Source organism: Danio rerio, chromosome 24 (genome assembly GCF_052040795.2).
Source record: "Danio rerio strain M-AB ecotype USA chromosome 24, GRCz13ab, whole genome shotgun sequence".
In the NCBI taxonomy this organism is placed as follows: domain Eukaryota; kingdom Metazoa; phylum Chordata; class Actinopteri; order Cypriniformes; family Danionidae; genus Danio; species Danio rerio.
In genome coordinates, this window is record NC_141044.1 from 12,290,001 (window position 1) to 12,303,921 (window position 13,921).

Genomic DNA, 13,921 nt, shown 5'->3' on the forward strand with positions numbered 1-13,921 from the left:
ATTTGTATATTTCTATATAAGCTTATACTTTTTTGGGGGAAGTTTGCTGTTGTTAAACAGTTGCACAAAGGCTTAGGTTTTATAGATTATACAGCAATTTGTGACAATTTTACACTTTATATTGAGTGAACAGTTCCTGAAAATTTACCCTGCAATTACACTGCTATCACAAAGTGAAACCTTCTAATTCAGCATTAGTTCTGCCATTCTTATGTATCTTACATATTGTTACACAATGCAACTATGTAATTTTTGTTACAGATGTGTAATTTTTTTGTGTTGTTACCAATGCCCTGTTACACATTTGAACTTACACATACTATTCAGTGGGTTGTTACATGTGTGTAGTCACACCAGTATTACACAAGTAAATACTTGTAGCAGTGTGTACATACACTGTAGTTACATAGTACTTACACATCTAGTTACCATGTAAGTTCTCAGGTATTAGCGACAAAATATAAAGATGGAGCCATTAACTCATTGCATTGGATCTATGATGCCTTTAAGTGGATTCTCAGAAAGATATCACACTGTTTTTTTTTTTAAAACAAGTTAAGGAGATTAAGGAAACATAATAATAAACTTCACATTCTTATTAAGAATTTGTAAAAAAAAATGTTAAAGCAGATATTTGAAATGTAAATTCTTTAAGGACAACAGACTCTCCACCTGACCTTCCCTTAGGTCACTATAAACTTGTATTGCATACTGCGGTGCATTTAATTTTATGCCTATGTTGGAGATATGACAGATCAATATATCTGAATATGCAATTAACTTTCAGAAGATCTCAGGTAAACTGGTTGGGTGCTACATGCTAGGTTAAACTACTGAAAAAATGATCAAACACTTGTGCCATATAAAAAATGCACTAAAAATATGGCTCCTATTGCCCAAACTGAACATGTGTGTGTGCACACTTTCAAGATGAAGCATTTATAACTATCCAGACATCAGATGAGGCCTGCAATGATTACTTATCTCCTATCATGGTACTTTACTACAAAAATCAATATCTGCAATGGCAGCTTTCATACTGCAACAAAATCAATTGCCCTCAGCAGTGAAATAAAAGAAAACTAATAGTAGCAAGCCTAACATGAACTTCACTGAATGTAAGCCGCCCTCAGACCAGTTGTATTTTAAAACACCCTGCAGTACCTTCAATGAATACTTAATCTGAACACTTCCAGACTATATAGTTGTTATTCACAAAACAGGACCTCAACACAGGCCAACAAGGACAGACATTGATGAGTCAAGCCCACCAAAACTCTTCCAAGCAATAAACAAACAAAAAAAAAAAAATATAACTTTGTGATGGACAAATCTCTACATATGTCCATTTTGGTTAGTTTGCACACTTTCCCGCGAGCATATCAAGAAAGAAAGAATAGTACAAGATAGTATTGCTGCTGGTCAGTTGAATATAGAATTTCCTTTAAATGTCAATTTTTTTTTTAAGCAATCGCTTAATATTAGGATATATTTACCAAGAACTAATAGCCTGATATAGCCTAATAATCAGGTAATTTGGTTAAATGATAATGTGATTTCAACCAGGTGATATCAACAGGTAATAAGTAATTATGATTTGGTACAAAAGCAGCATCCAAGAAAGATCTAGTCCTTTATGAGCAAAGATTGCAAAGGATTGCTAGTGTGCAAACAAATATGTAAGAAAATTATTGAAATGTTAAAAACAATGCTCCTAAAAGAAAGTCATTTGAAAGACATGTGGATATTTGGACTTCAACAGTGCATAACATAATTAAAAGATTCAAGGAATCTGGAATATGTTCAGTGTTACGTTGTAAAGGACAAGGGAGCAAGCCTAAGCTAAATTACCATGATTTACGATCCCTCAGGCAGCACTGCATCAAGAATTGTCATTTATCCATAAGCTATATCACCACATGGGTTCAGGACTGCTTTGGCAAACCTTTGTCAAGTACATTATGTAGTTACATCCACAAATGCCAGTTAAAACTCTACTGTGCCAAAAGAAAGCGCTATGTTAACAGTGTCCTGAAGCACCGATGACCAGGCAACTGGAATGTGCCATCAAACAGTGGAAATGTATACTGTGGTCAAATGGACGCCGTGTGCTCCAGACCAAAGAAGAACATTATCACCCAGACTGTTATCAACAACAAGTCCAAAAGCATGGGTCTGTCATGGTATAGGGTTGTGTCAGTGCCCTTGGCTAAGGTAACTTGCACTTCTGTGGTGGCACCAATAATGCTGAAAAGTACTTATAGATTTTATAGCTCAATATGCCACCTTCCTTTCCAAGGACTTCCATGCATATTTCAAGAAGCACACATTACAGGGTCCTGGCTGTGGAGGAAGAGGATACAGGCCTTCGCTATACATTTTCCATTCCGTCACACCTTTTTCTGATTTAGGTCTGCATTTCTTTTAATTAAAATTGTCACAATTATTATGTAGGCTAATTAAATGTGATGTTTGATGCCACCGCCATATTACCCTGCAGTCAAAGACCGGTTACTCACTGAAGCTTAGCAGGGCTGAGCCTTGTCAGTACCTGGATGGGAGACCACATGGGAAAACTAGGTTGCTGTGGGAAGTGGTGTTAAAGAGGCCAGCAGGGGGCACTCAACCTACGGTTTGTTTGAGTCCTAATGCCCTAGTAAAAAGTGAAGGTGACACTATATTGTCAGTGGCCACCGTCTTTCGGATGAGACGTTAAACCGAGGTCCTGACTCTCTGTGGTCATTAAAAATCCCATGGCACTTCTCTCCACTCCTCCAATAGCTGGTGGGTGGTGAGCGCACTGGCGCCGTTGTTCTGTGTCTGGCGTCGCATCATCCAAGTAGATGCTGCACACTGGTGGTGGTGTGGAGAGACCCCCCTCATGATTGTAAAGCGCTTTGGGTGTATGGCCATACACAATAATTGCACTATATAAATACACATTAAAATGTTTTACATTTGTTGATTTAAATACAGACAATTTAAAAATAATTAATAAAATATTTCCTAAAACGTATTTGGCTATATTCATTGAAGTAAAGAATAAGATTACGCCAGCATTCAAGGGGAACAAATTATGTTTGTTTAGAGGAGTAGTGCTTGTGTATTTTCTAGAGCTATTAGCTCTGTATGTGAATTGATGAGGGATGAAGGTGTATGGATGCTGGGTTAGATGTTCTGCTGCACCAGGCTTTTAAAGCAATTCCTAATACCTGGGTGAGTGTTACTGAATGGTAGTCGTTGAGGTGCCTAATTGCTGTTTTCTTTAGTAGTGGGATATTTGTAGCTGACTTTAGGTAGGTATGGATGGTGGCTGTTTTTGTGGACAGGTTGAAAAACTTTGTCTTCCTTGGTTAACAACTATAAGCCAACGCCATACACTATGTTCCTATATTGTAAAGACGTCAGTGTGTAGTGTGAATATCTCTCTCTCTCTCTCTCTCTCTCTCTCTGTCTCTCTGTCTCTTTCTCTCTTCAAAGTGGGGAAAAAAAACAACTAAGTTCAATTGGCACGAAGCGCTTCAGTCAGAGTTTTTCTGTATAGTACTTTTGTAGTTGCTGAGACGCTGCTTGCCCTGTCATAGTTGTTGTGGGTGAAGTGGTCCTTAACCTCTTTTTTGTACTTTGCTTTCACACCCCTAATGGCTCTTTTCAGGTTAGCTCTGGCTGCACTGTAGAGGCATTTGTTTCCACGTTTGTAAGCAGCATAGTGTTCTTTTAGGAAGGCCCTGACCTCTCTAGTCATGCAGAGTTTCTCGCTGCTGTAGATCCAATGCATTGTTCAAAGGTGACATTTTCAACACTGTTATTAATACAGCAAAGTGCCATTGATGTGTGCACCCCCAGATTCAGATTCCTATGGACATGGTACTTCAGTTTCCTCACACAGCCCAAATACATACAGTTAGGACATCAACACAATTCTAACATTTTTGGCTCTATACACCCACACAAAGAATTTAAAATGAAATGAGCAAGACTACTTTAACCAAAGACTGTCAGCTTTGACAGTCAGCAGACTGAGGGCATTTACATCCAAATCAGGTAAAAGGTGTGGAAATTGCAACAGTTTGCATATTTGCCTCCCACTTGTTAAGGGTCCAAAAGTAATATCTTTTAAATACACTATGAACAGCAGCTACGCTAATTATTTTTTTTGTTCTCCATTTCCACCTGGGGATGCCCATCCAGAGGTCTCTAGAGATTGTGTCGTGAACAGCCCTTCACTGGGAAATACCCATACAGTCTCATTCACACACATACACTACGGACAGTTTAGCTTACCCAATTCACTTATAGCCCATGTCTTTGGACCGGTGGGGAAAACCGGTTGCACCCGGAGGAAACACGTGAACACCCAGCGGATGCTTGAACCAGCAACCTTCTTGCTGTGAGGTGACAATGCAAATTAAAAAAAGAAATTGAATGTAATGCAATAATGTGTACCTTTTGTAAAGCTGCGTTGAAACACTAATTATTATGAAAAGTGCTATACAGTTAAACTTGAATTGATTAAAACATTTAAATGTTTTATTTAGTGATGTTTGAACTGTGCAGTAATTAATTAGTACAGTTGAAGTCCTGTTAAATCCTGTAAAATTTTTGTTTTAACACCACTGCTATTAACTGATTTATTTGCCATGATGACAGCACTAGATTCTTTTCAAGATTCTAGTATTCAGCTTTAAGTGCAATCAAAATGTTTAACTAGGTTAATTAGGCAGGTATGGTAATTAGCCAAGTCACTGTATAACAGTTTTACGGTAGCCGATCAAAAAAAAAAATGCTTAAAGGGGCTAATAATAATAATAATAAAAATTAATTAATAATATATAAATGATTTTCCCTTTAGGTCACAAAACTACATGAAGTTATGTTAATAAAGCATTTGTTAACATACAAAATAACTATTACCTAATGCCTAATAATAACATATATAAATGCTAATTTTAATGGTTTATTAATAATTTACTTGCTCATTACGATTGAAAAAAAAATCACAAGCTACTCTTAAATAGACTAATAATGCATATAAAAAATGCAAACAAACATGTGCTTATAATTGAAGAATACAGTATTTGTAAATGTAGTTATACACTATTTACTAATGTCTATTTATGTAGAGTTAATGCTTTACAAATTATTATTTAACTGTTTATTAATGCTTAATAAATGTGTGCAGTTACTATGAAGTATTTTCTTTACTGACAAATTAACTATTACTATATGGCTGAAAAATAAGATGCATAAATGTTCACTTAAAAAATGTATTAATCATTTAATTACTTATTCTGAATGATCTTAGAAACCACTAACTCTTAAATAGCTGGTTTGTAAAAATTAATTTATGCATGAACTGTGTTCAGAATTACAGGGTGCCCAGTGTTCACTACTCCATCCCATACTTACTCATTATAGCATAGCTGTATGCACAATTTTTATTCAACAATGTCTTTCTTATGTATCTACATTCAGGGGCGTAGCCAGCAATTTTCGGCCATGTGGGGGGTTTGTAAATGATTGTCAGGGGTTAAGGGGGCTTTTGTGTCGATCGCTGAAAGTTAAAGGGTGGGAGGGGCGATATGGTGTGGTGGCTGCACATGGGACCTTCCGCTGCCATCGCAGGGCCACTAAATGGGCTCCTAAATTGCCAGGGCCCTATGCACTCTGTCACCCTTTTCATCCCTCTTGCAACAACCCATCTACATTTATGCACTGGAGTCTGTCCAGTTTAAAGGTCTGATAATCACCAGTTAACATGGTTGTCACTAACCTACATTTAGGGGGACTTTAGACCCCTATATTGTTTCTATTCAGCCCCTCTAAAAATTTTGTGATTAGCTCATTAATTGTACTAAATTATCGCCTCAGTCCGACTTAAATTATATATGAAAACGGTGTCAGACTTCTGTTTCCCCCAATTTCAACTCGTTTTTTGTTTAGCCTTAACAACAAACCACAGCTGTGCATAGCAAGAGAACAAGGTGTGTGTTTATCGATAGATTGGTAAAATATATGCATATTTGCAGTTCTTTGCTAAAGATACACTTGTTTCTCTTGTATGCTTTTATATACTTTGTATATATTTTTTTGTTTTATTTTTTTATATTAAGCTCTTAAAAGAAGCAGATTATTGGGTGCACAGGCGTCACTTTTTGTTCTTCACCAGCAAAAAAAATAAAATAAAATAAAATAAAATAATAATAATAATAATAATAATAATGTTAATCCATATTAAATTTAACATAAAAAAAGCAATTTGAAAACTGACTGTCATTCTCTAATTGTCCCTAATTCTCTAATTGTCTGATTGTCATACGTCAGAGTCTCCCTCAACAATCTTATAAAGAATCCTCTCTGCTTCAGTTCTGCCTCATACAACATGCAGTCATTAATTACATTAAGATGGTCCTGGTGTCACTATAGTGGACATTTAAAAAGCATGATATTTTGAAACAAACAATTTAACAGCTTTGAAAGCTAAATGTATTGTTCTTGACACATTAAAACACAAATATATACATTTAATAATAATAATAATAGTAAAAAAATTTAAAAGGTAAAATTTACATGCCTCTCTCCTTACCATAAAATTTGCTTTTTTTGGTTGCCAGCCATTTTGGATGCAGTGTAAGAATTGGTTCCTAGCATGCCAGCCAATAAAATGACATATCACTAGAAGGATGTCACCTGCACAGTACAACAGGTCTTGACAGAGTAGCTGAGAAAATTTAAAGAAAATATATGACAAACATCCCATCACTTGTGCTCTTAACACCAAATCCTTTGTCACCACACATATATGATCATCCTCTTATTTTTGCACTCAGTATGCTTTCCCCTGCTTGCTTTTACTCACACATTTTACTCACACATTTTTTTCAGTCATGGTGCTTCTCGATTATAAGATGCCAATTGCATGCATACAGACAAACAGTCTGGCCTAATCAGGCTTCTGAAAATCCTGTCTACTCAGTAGAAGAGCTCAGTTGACTTACATCCCACCACAGTTTTTCACTATTACTATGCCAGCTCAGACTTAAAGTATTTAGGCCCACTCCAAATTTGTCTGTGTGTGTTCACTTTCTAAAACAACTTTAACACAATATTAGATTTTAATGGTACAATTCACCCGTAAGGCGGCGTGTGATGTCTTGTCGCCTCACAGCAAGAAGGTTGCTGGTTCAAGCCTTGGCTGGGTCAGTTGGAATTTCAGTGTGGAGTTGGTATGTTCTCCATGTGTTCATGTGGGTTTCCTCCAAGTTCTCTGGTTTCATACTCAAGTCCAAAGACATGCGCTATAAGTGAATTGGGTAAGCTAAATTGTCCATAGTGTATGTGTATGAATGAGAGTGTATGGGTGTTTTCCAGTGATGGGTTGCAGCTGGAAGGGTATCCACTGCGTAAAACATATGCTGGATAAGTTAGTGGTTCATTCTGAGTGGTTCAAAAGATAACTCATTGGATGTTGGGTAGACCAGATGGAGATGACGGAATACGAGAAACATGAAGCATCAGCAGACAAAAACCACACGACAACTAGATGATGAACCAGGATAGACAATACTAGGAGAAAGGACGCAGATACTGGAGATAACAGGATAGAAGGAGAGGTAAGTAACTTTCAGAATAAGTGTAAACACTGACCATAAGGAAAGTGTAATCATTCATTTGCAACAAGATCAGACACTGCAGCTCAGAGTGAGGGTTTATGGTGCTGGGGTAATGAGCATGATTATGTGCAGGTGCGGGAGTAATCAATATGTAGATGACGGTAATCTGGTGTCTTGACATTTTTCCTAGCCGCCAGATTACGCTACCAACACTGTATTTGAATGGTTCTGTATTTAGAGGTTGGGATTAGGGATTAGGCAGGTTAGGGTGACATTACAGCTTCATATCAGACTAATCCACATTCAAAATATTACTGGTAGCAAAATCTGATGGGTAGCATATTGCGTCATCAATATGTGCTACCTACTTTTTGAATCTGACAAGGTAGGACAAATCGACAGAACATCGAATAAATGCAGTAATTGAGGAAGGGGAAAACCTGTGACAGGCTTAGTGTTTGTTTTTTAATGCACTGTTATCCCCTTCTTGTATATTATGCAGTAAATAAATAAAACAGCCAGTGTTTTGCTGCAATAAAAGGAAACAGTATTTTACTGTAAAAGTAGTAGGATTTGTATGATATTGTTTAGTGCAAAGAATAAAAAATTGTAATTTACTAAATGTACTTTGACAATAAATGGTAAATTACTGTTCAACAATTATTGTCTCATCTACTCTAATGCTTTATGTTGCTATTTATAGAGAAGTCCATTTGTCTTAAGGCAGAAATCAATGATTTAGGAATTAACACACACACACACACACATACACACATACACAGTCTCTCTGTCTTATTCTAAAGACAAAGGTGTTGCCCCTTTAAGGGAACCAGGTGTTTAATTTGTTTACTTTCAAGTGTGCTCCAGTCACTGGGTGTGTCTTAATTCCAAGAACGCAGAGAACGGACTTGCGTTCTTGTAGAGACTGGTCTTGCCAGGTGTCCCTGGAAGAACGAACTCGGGAGAGCGTGATGGCAGAGAACACATCCTGTGAGAAATGAGATGCTGCGTTCTTCCTCATGGTCACATGACTTTCATGCATTTTTAATGCAATACTATTTAAGCATAACAGCATTCATACAACTATTTATTGTTTTTCCCCTTTTTAAAATATATACTATGCATAAAAACATTATAAACATGCATTGCACAATTTAAACAAAAACTGATTTTAATACGAATTTCAGCAAATAAACCCCCTAATGTGTTTATTTCTCTATTAAGATGTTCATGGTGATGTTTACTTTCAGTTTCATTTAGGGGAACTCCTGAAATAAATAAGTTATATCTGTAAACTGATCTACAGCCCAACAGAGTTTAATTCTCACCCTGCTTTAATATTAAATTACCTATAGAGTTCTATTGCTTCTATTTTCTACTGTCATTTTTGGACCATTTCCACTGAGTGTACGGTACAGTTTGATTGGCATTTGTGGTTGTTTTCACTGTCAAAGGGTGCCAAAAAGCGAACCGTACAATAACATTTTTTGGTCACCCTTTGCAAAGGGTAACAAGGGTACCAAAAGGTGAAGCTTGATGCGCAGCTGAACGCTATTGGTTTAAAAAGATACGTCAATCGCTCGCGCAACAACCCAGAGAACTTGCCATACTTCTATATTTAAAATAACAAACATTTTGAGCTCATATTAATAATGTGCACGTGATCATTGCAGCACTCTGATATGCGATCCTGTCATAAGTGACTTTCTGTTGAAAGTGAAGCACAGAAAAAAAGGAGAAGCCGGGAAAAAAAGCAACAAATGATGCTTCTGCAACCTAAAACATCAACAAACTGCCATGTTTAATTATTGTCATCACCTTTTGGGCTATTATGATCTCGGAATGACGGAATTACTTTCTAAAAAGAGGTTACATGTGCTGCTGAAGATTAAAGTTACAGATGAGAGGTTTGCTCTAACTCTGGGCTGTTTCGTATGTTTTTGAACCTGAATAAGGACTAAATGTGTGCTGTGTGTAGTTTTTTTCTGTAATTGATAACATATCGGACACTATTAGGGTCTGTGTGTGTTATGTTCATTTATTTATTTATTTTATATAATTGCAGATGTTACAGAAGGCTATTTCGCATTGTCATTGATCTGCAGTTATAATCAAATTATGTTCACAGAAAGGTGCTTCTTATATGATATGTGAACCACCCATACTGCTTTACAGGAGACATTTCCTCAAGTGAAATTCACCCTGACTGAAACTTTGTCGTACACCACACCCACCAAAAGAGTACCACTGGTACCCTTTTAACAGTGGAAATGCCAGCCTGATAAAGGTGATCCGTACTGACCCGTACCGTACCGTACTGTTCCTTTTAGTGGAAACGGGCCAGAACTGGCAACACTGTTGCCATTTAGTCACTCTAGTGCACTCTTAAAAAAAAGGTTCCTTGAGGTTCTGTATAGAACCTTGGGGTTCTATACTTGTCCAGTAGAACCTTTTACCCAAAAAATGGTTCCATTTAGAACCCTTTGACTGCAAAGAACCTTTTTGATTAAAATGGTTCTATAATATTTGAATCATAACATAATTATGTAGTAAAGATTATTAAATAATTATAAGCAGAGAGACAAAGCTTTTTGAGTCAAAACCTAATAAAATGAATGCTGTGGTCAAAAACTTAATCAGTGTACATTATGATGGGATTTTTTTTATGCAGGTTTGTACAATAGCATATAACTTATAGGCCTAGTTTATGTTTAACATTTTTGACAAATTATTTTGTGAAATAAATAAAATGACCAATTTATTTAGACTGTGCAGTAACATGTTGTTATGGTTTAATAATTTATTTGAAACTAATAATCATAAAAAGGCCCTCTGGTGACGTCAGTCATTGACAAGGACATCGTCATGGACCAGTGGTGAAGAGCCTCGAGAGAAGGTTAATTTTTCGAAAGGAGAAGTCCACTATTTCAGCTTCATCATTCAGGTATGTTAGTACATTTAATATATATAGTGAAATATTTTGTATTATGAAGGAAGGTTATTTGATAGAAAATCCCTCGTGTTATATGGTGATACAGATTGAATGGGGGCAACTTTAGCGTTAATATGGATAAACACTGTGCTTGATGACTTCGGTCGTCACCCTTCGGTTCAGAAATCTGTTAAGTTAAATTTGTTCTGCTTTTTATTCAAAATAAGTTACAATATCGCTATACTTGTTCGTCAGTACTACTAATTAAATCACCGATAACAGTACACAGCTGTGTTATTTGAAGGCGAGCTTCGAGAGAGCGTGAATGAAGCATGTGCACGTTATTTTAAAATTAACTAACGTTAGATTTGAGCCAATTTCATCGTGTTTTTCGTGTTGTTTTTAGCTCCAACCTTGAACAAATGCTCACTTTTAGCTTGGTTCGTGTGTGTTTTATCAGTGATTGAGCTAAACTCTGCAAAGTAGTGAACATTACTGCCCGCTTTTTAGACGTTCCCGCTAGTCTGCATAAAACAGCAAGATAGCAGTGCACCGCTCGTGCCCGCACAGGCAGATTCGTGCCCGAGTCTGTGCACGCACGGGAGGCCAGTCACGGTGGCAAGTTCTCCCTATGGCCAGTCCGCCCCTGAATATTATTGAAACATTTAAAAAGCCAAACATATTTTAACAATCCATAGATGAAAGATCAGGTGTTATTTATAAAAGACACAAAAATGCAGAATAAATTTATTGTGAAATTATATATATATATATATATATATATATATATATATATATATATATATATATATATATATAGTGCAAAATAAGTTTAAAATAAATATTTTAATGTATATTTTTTTTTCTTCAAACAGCCTGGAAACTGAACTGCATCATAAAACTTGTGCTTGGTATCATTGTTTTAAAATTCAAACAAAATGTATTGTGGTCAGTAAAATGAAATAAATATTATAAAAGACTTCAAGATTGTATTTATCATTACAGAAAAGTGTCATGGGACCCATATTAAGTTTCCAAATTTGATCTGCTGCACACAAGTAGCTTTGAAGAAGAAGGATCCCAGCTTAAAGAAAAACACATCACATCCATAATTGTTTGACATCATCTTCAAGCACACCTGGTAAAGTATTGTATTTTATAACATGCATAATTCAGACTTGTTGGTTGTTGTGTACTGAAAAAAATATATTTATCACAAAAAATATTCTATTACTTACTACTGCTGTTTTAATACAGTGAGAATATTAAGGTCGTTGCTTAAAAAAAGTCCTGCAGAGCAGAAATATGTATTAAAAGGTGTAAATTTGCCTACAGGATTCCTTGTTGCAATGTCTTCAAAACAAATGTAAAAATTAAAGGATTTCAGTGGTGAGCTCATAATGATGGGATCAAAAGGAAGTGAACTGGACTCTGAGGGACTTAACACAAGGTAAGTTCATTTCAATACATTTTATGTCAAGATTAATTCTGTGATTTAAATTTATATTTACACATTCTACAAATGCTGTCTTCCTACCTCAGATTGTGATGGACCTAGAATGCGACACCGTTTACGAATAAGTCAAGAACCAAATGAAACACTATTTTCCAGAGCGCAGATTATGGAGGGGTCTGCAAAACTAATGGAGCAGTTTTTTCTTCTTGGAGTGCCACAGCTTGTGAGTAACCAAACACTGTTACATTGTGTGCCAAATAGATATGAAAAATCTGTGCATATGACATTTTAAAGCTTATTTGGTAAAGCAATGCATTAGCAATGCCAAATGTGTTCCAGATCACACATATTAATAAATGTATAGATTAAACACAATCAAAGTCCCTTTGGATAAAAGTATCTGCCAAATATGATGTATGTTATTTGATATACAGTTATTTTGTTTTGTTCTTATTCTAATTTTATTGTTTTATTTAATGTACATACTGAATTGAGGTCACTCAGAAATGTCAATTTCATTAAATTCTGTAACAAATGAAGTGCAGATTAAATAGAAAATATATTATAGCTGTCTACACTGTATTTCTGTATTTTTGATGACTTTAAAGTACTTGTATTTCTGAAAATGTGTCACTTGGAAACTTACACAAAGTAAACAAAATGTTTTAATTTAGGATGCTGCATATAAGGACTTAGTGAAGAACACAGAAACATCTTTAAAAGAAATGGCCCAAAAGAAGGGAAGGAAAGAAGGAAGTACTCAGCATTGAAATATTGTTTTACAGAAATCCAAAGGTCCTAACAGCTCTCCTGATTCCGTCAAGGCTTGAAGTGTCAGCATTACGATGGCCAACACTCGCTCACTATCCTTCTGCTCCCTCATTTATCAGAGGCACCACAGTAGAATGAATTAGCAATTACTCTTCACTTTCCAGCTGCAACCCAGCACTGGGAAACACCCATACACTTTCTCATACACCTGCACACATTCACTCACTGTGGCCAATTCACCAATACCGTACGCATGCTTTTGGACTGTGGGGGCAACTGGAGCACCCAGAGGAAACCCACACAAACACTGGGAGAACTTGCAAACTTCACACAGAAACACCAACTGACCCAGTCAGGACTCAAACCAGTGACCTTCTTGCTGTGATGTGACAGTTCTAACCAGTGAGCCACTGTGCCACCCATAGACAAAACTATTTACGTTTTAAGAGAGGCCGGCAAACATGGACATGTTACAGGTTGTGGAATGGCTGTTCTCAGTGTTTTGTCTAATCATTTTGCAAAGTTTTGTGTGCGATTAAGCACTTTCTTCAATAACTTTTATTAAAAATTATGTATAAAAATGGATGTTGACATGACCAATACATACATGTACCGTCAACTTGTTGAAATTGTAGTGTTTTTTAATAGATGTTTGTGTATTGTTTCTATCTGCATTGTAATACATTTTTCATCATTTTAGAGATGTTTGAAAGTTAAGTTTTGTATTTGTTCAATCAGTAAGCAAGCTTACAAATGTTTATTAATAAGTGAAATCATTAGAATTAGATTGTTGAATGCCATTAAGCTGTTAATTATGTTTACTAATTAAATAGTAAAAATGTATAATGTTTAGAGGTAGATCTTATACAAAGTACGCAGAGGTGCAATTTTTAATATTATCTAAAACTTATTTTGTGAAGTAAATTGAATAAATTTAAACAATTTGAATTTTCTGCATTGGTTTTATTTTTTATTCAATAATAAATAACATTAATTCAATAATAAATAAAGAACCCTCAAATGGTTCTAAATAGAACCATGTAACTTGAATTCAAAGAACCATTTGGGGTTCTATTTAATGAACCCTTAAATGGTTCTATTTATAACCTTTTTGGGGTTCCATATATGAAGCGCTTGAAAGAACCATTT

The 13,921-nt window shown here is 35.8% G+C and overlaps 1 protein-coding gene and 1 long non-coding RNA gene across 7 annotated transcripts in view; one reads left to right on the forward strand and one right to left on the reverse strand.

The window, feature by feature from the left end:
- The window catches only part of gli3 (GLI family zinc finger 3), a 340,422-nt gene that overhangs the window by 67,509 nt on the left and 258,992 nt on the right, over window positions 1-13,921 (reverse strand).
- Window positions 10,464-13,726, forward strand: LOC101886967 (uncharacterized). 5 transcript variants are annotated; one of them, XR_015524811.1, is made up of 6 exons: window positions 10,464-10,557; window positions 11,421-11,456; window positions 11,551-11,686; window positions 11,803-11,995; window positions 12,088-12,224; window positions 12,676-13,726. It is a non-coding gene; the product is annotated as an uncharacterized LOC101886967 (long non-coding RNA). The 5 variants fall into 5 exon arrangements; XR_015524812.1 differs by having other exon boundaries at window positions 11,881-11,995; XR_015524815.1 differs by having other exon boundaries at window positions 12,787-13,725.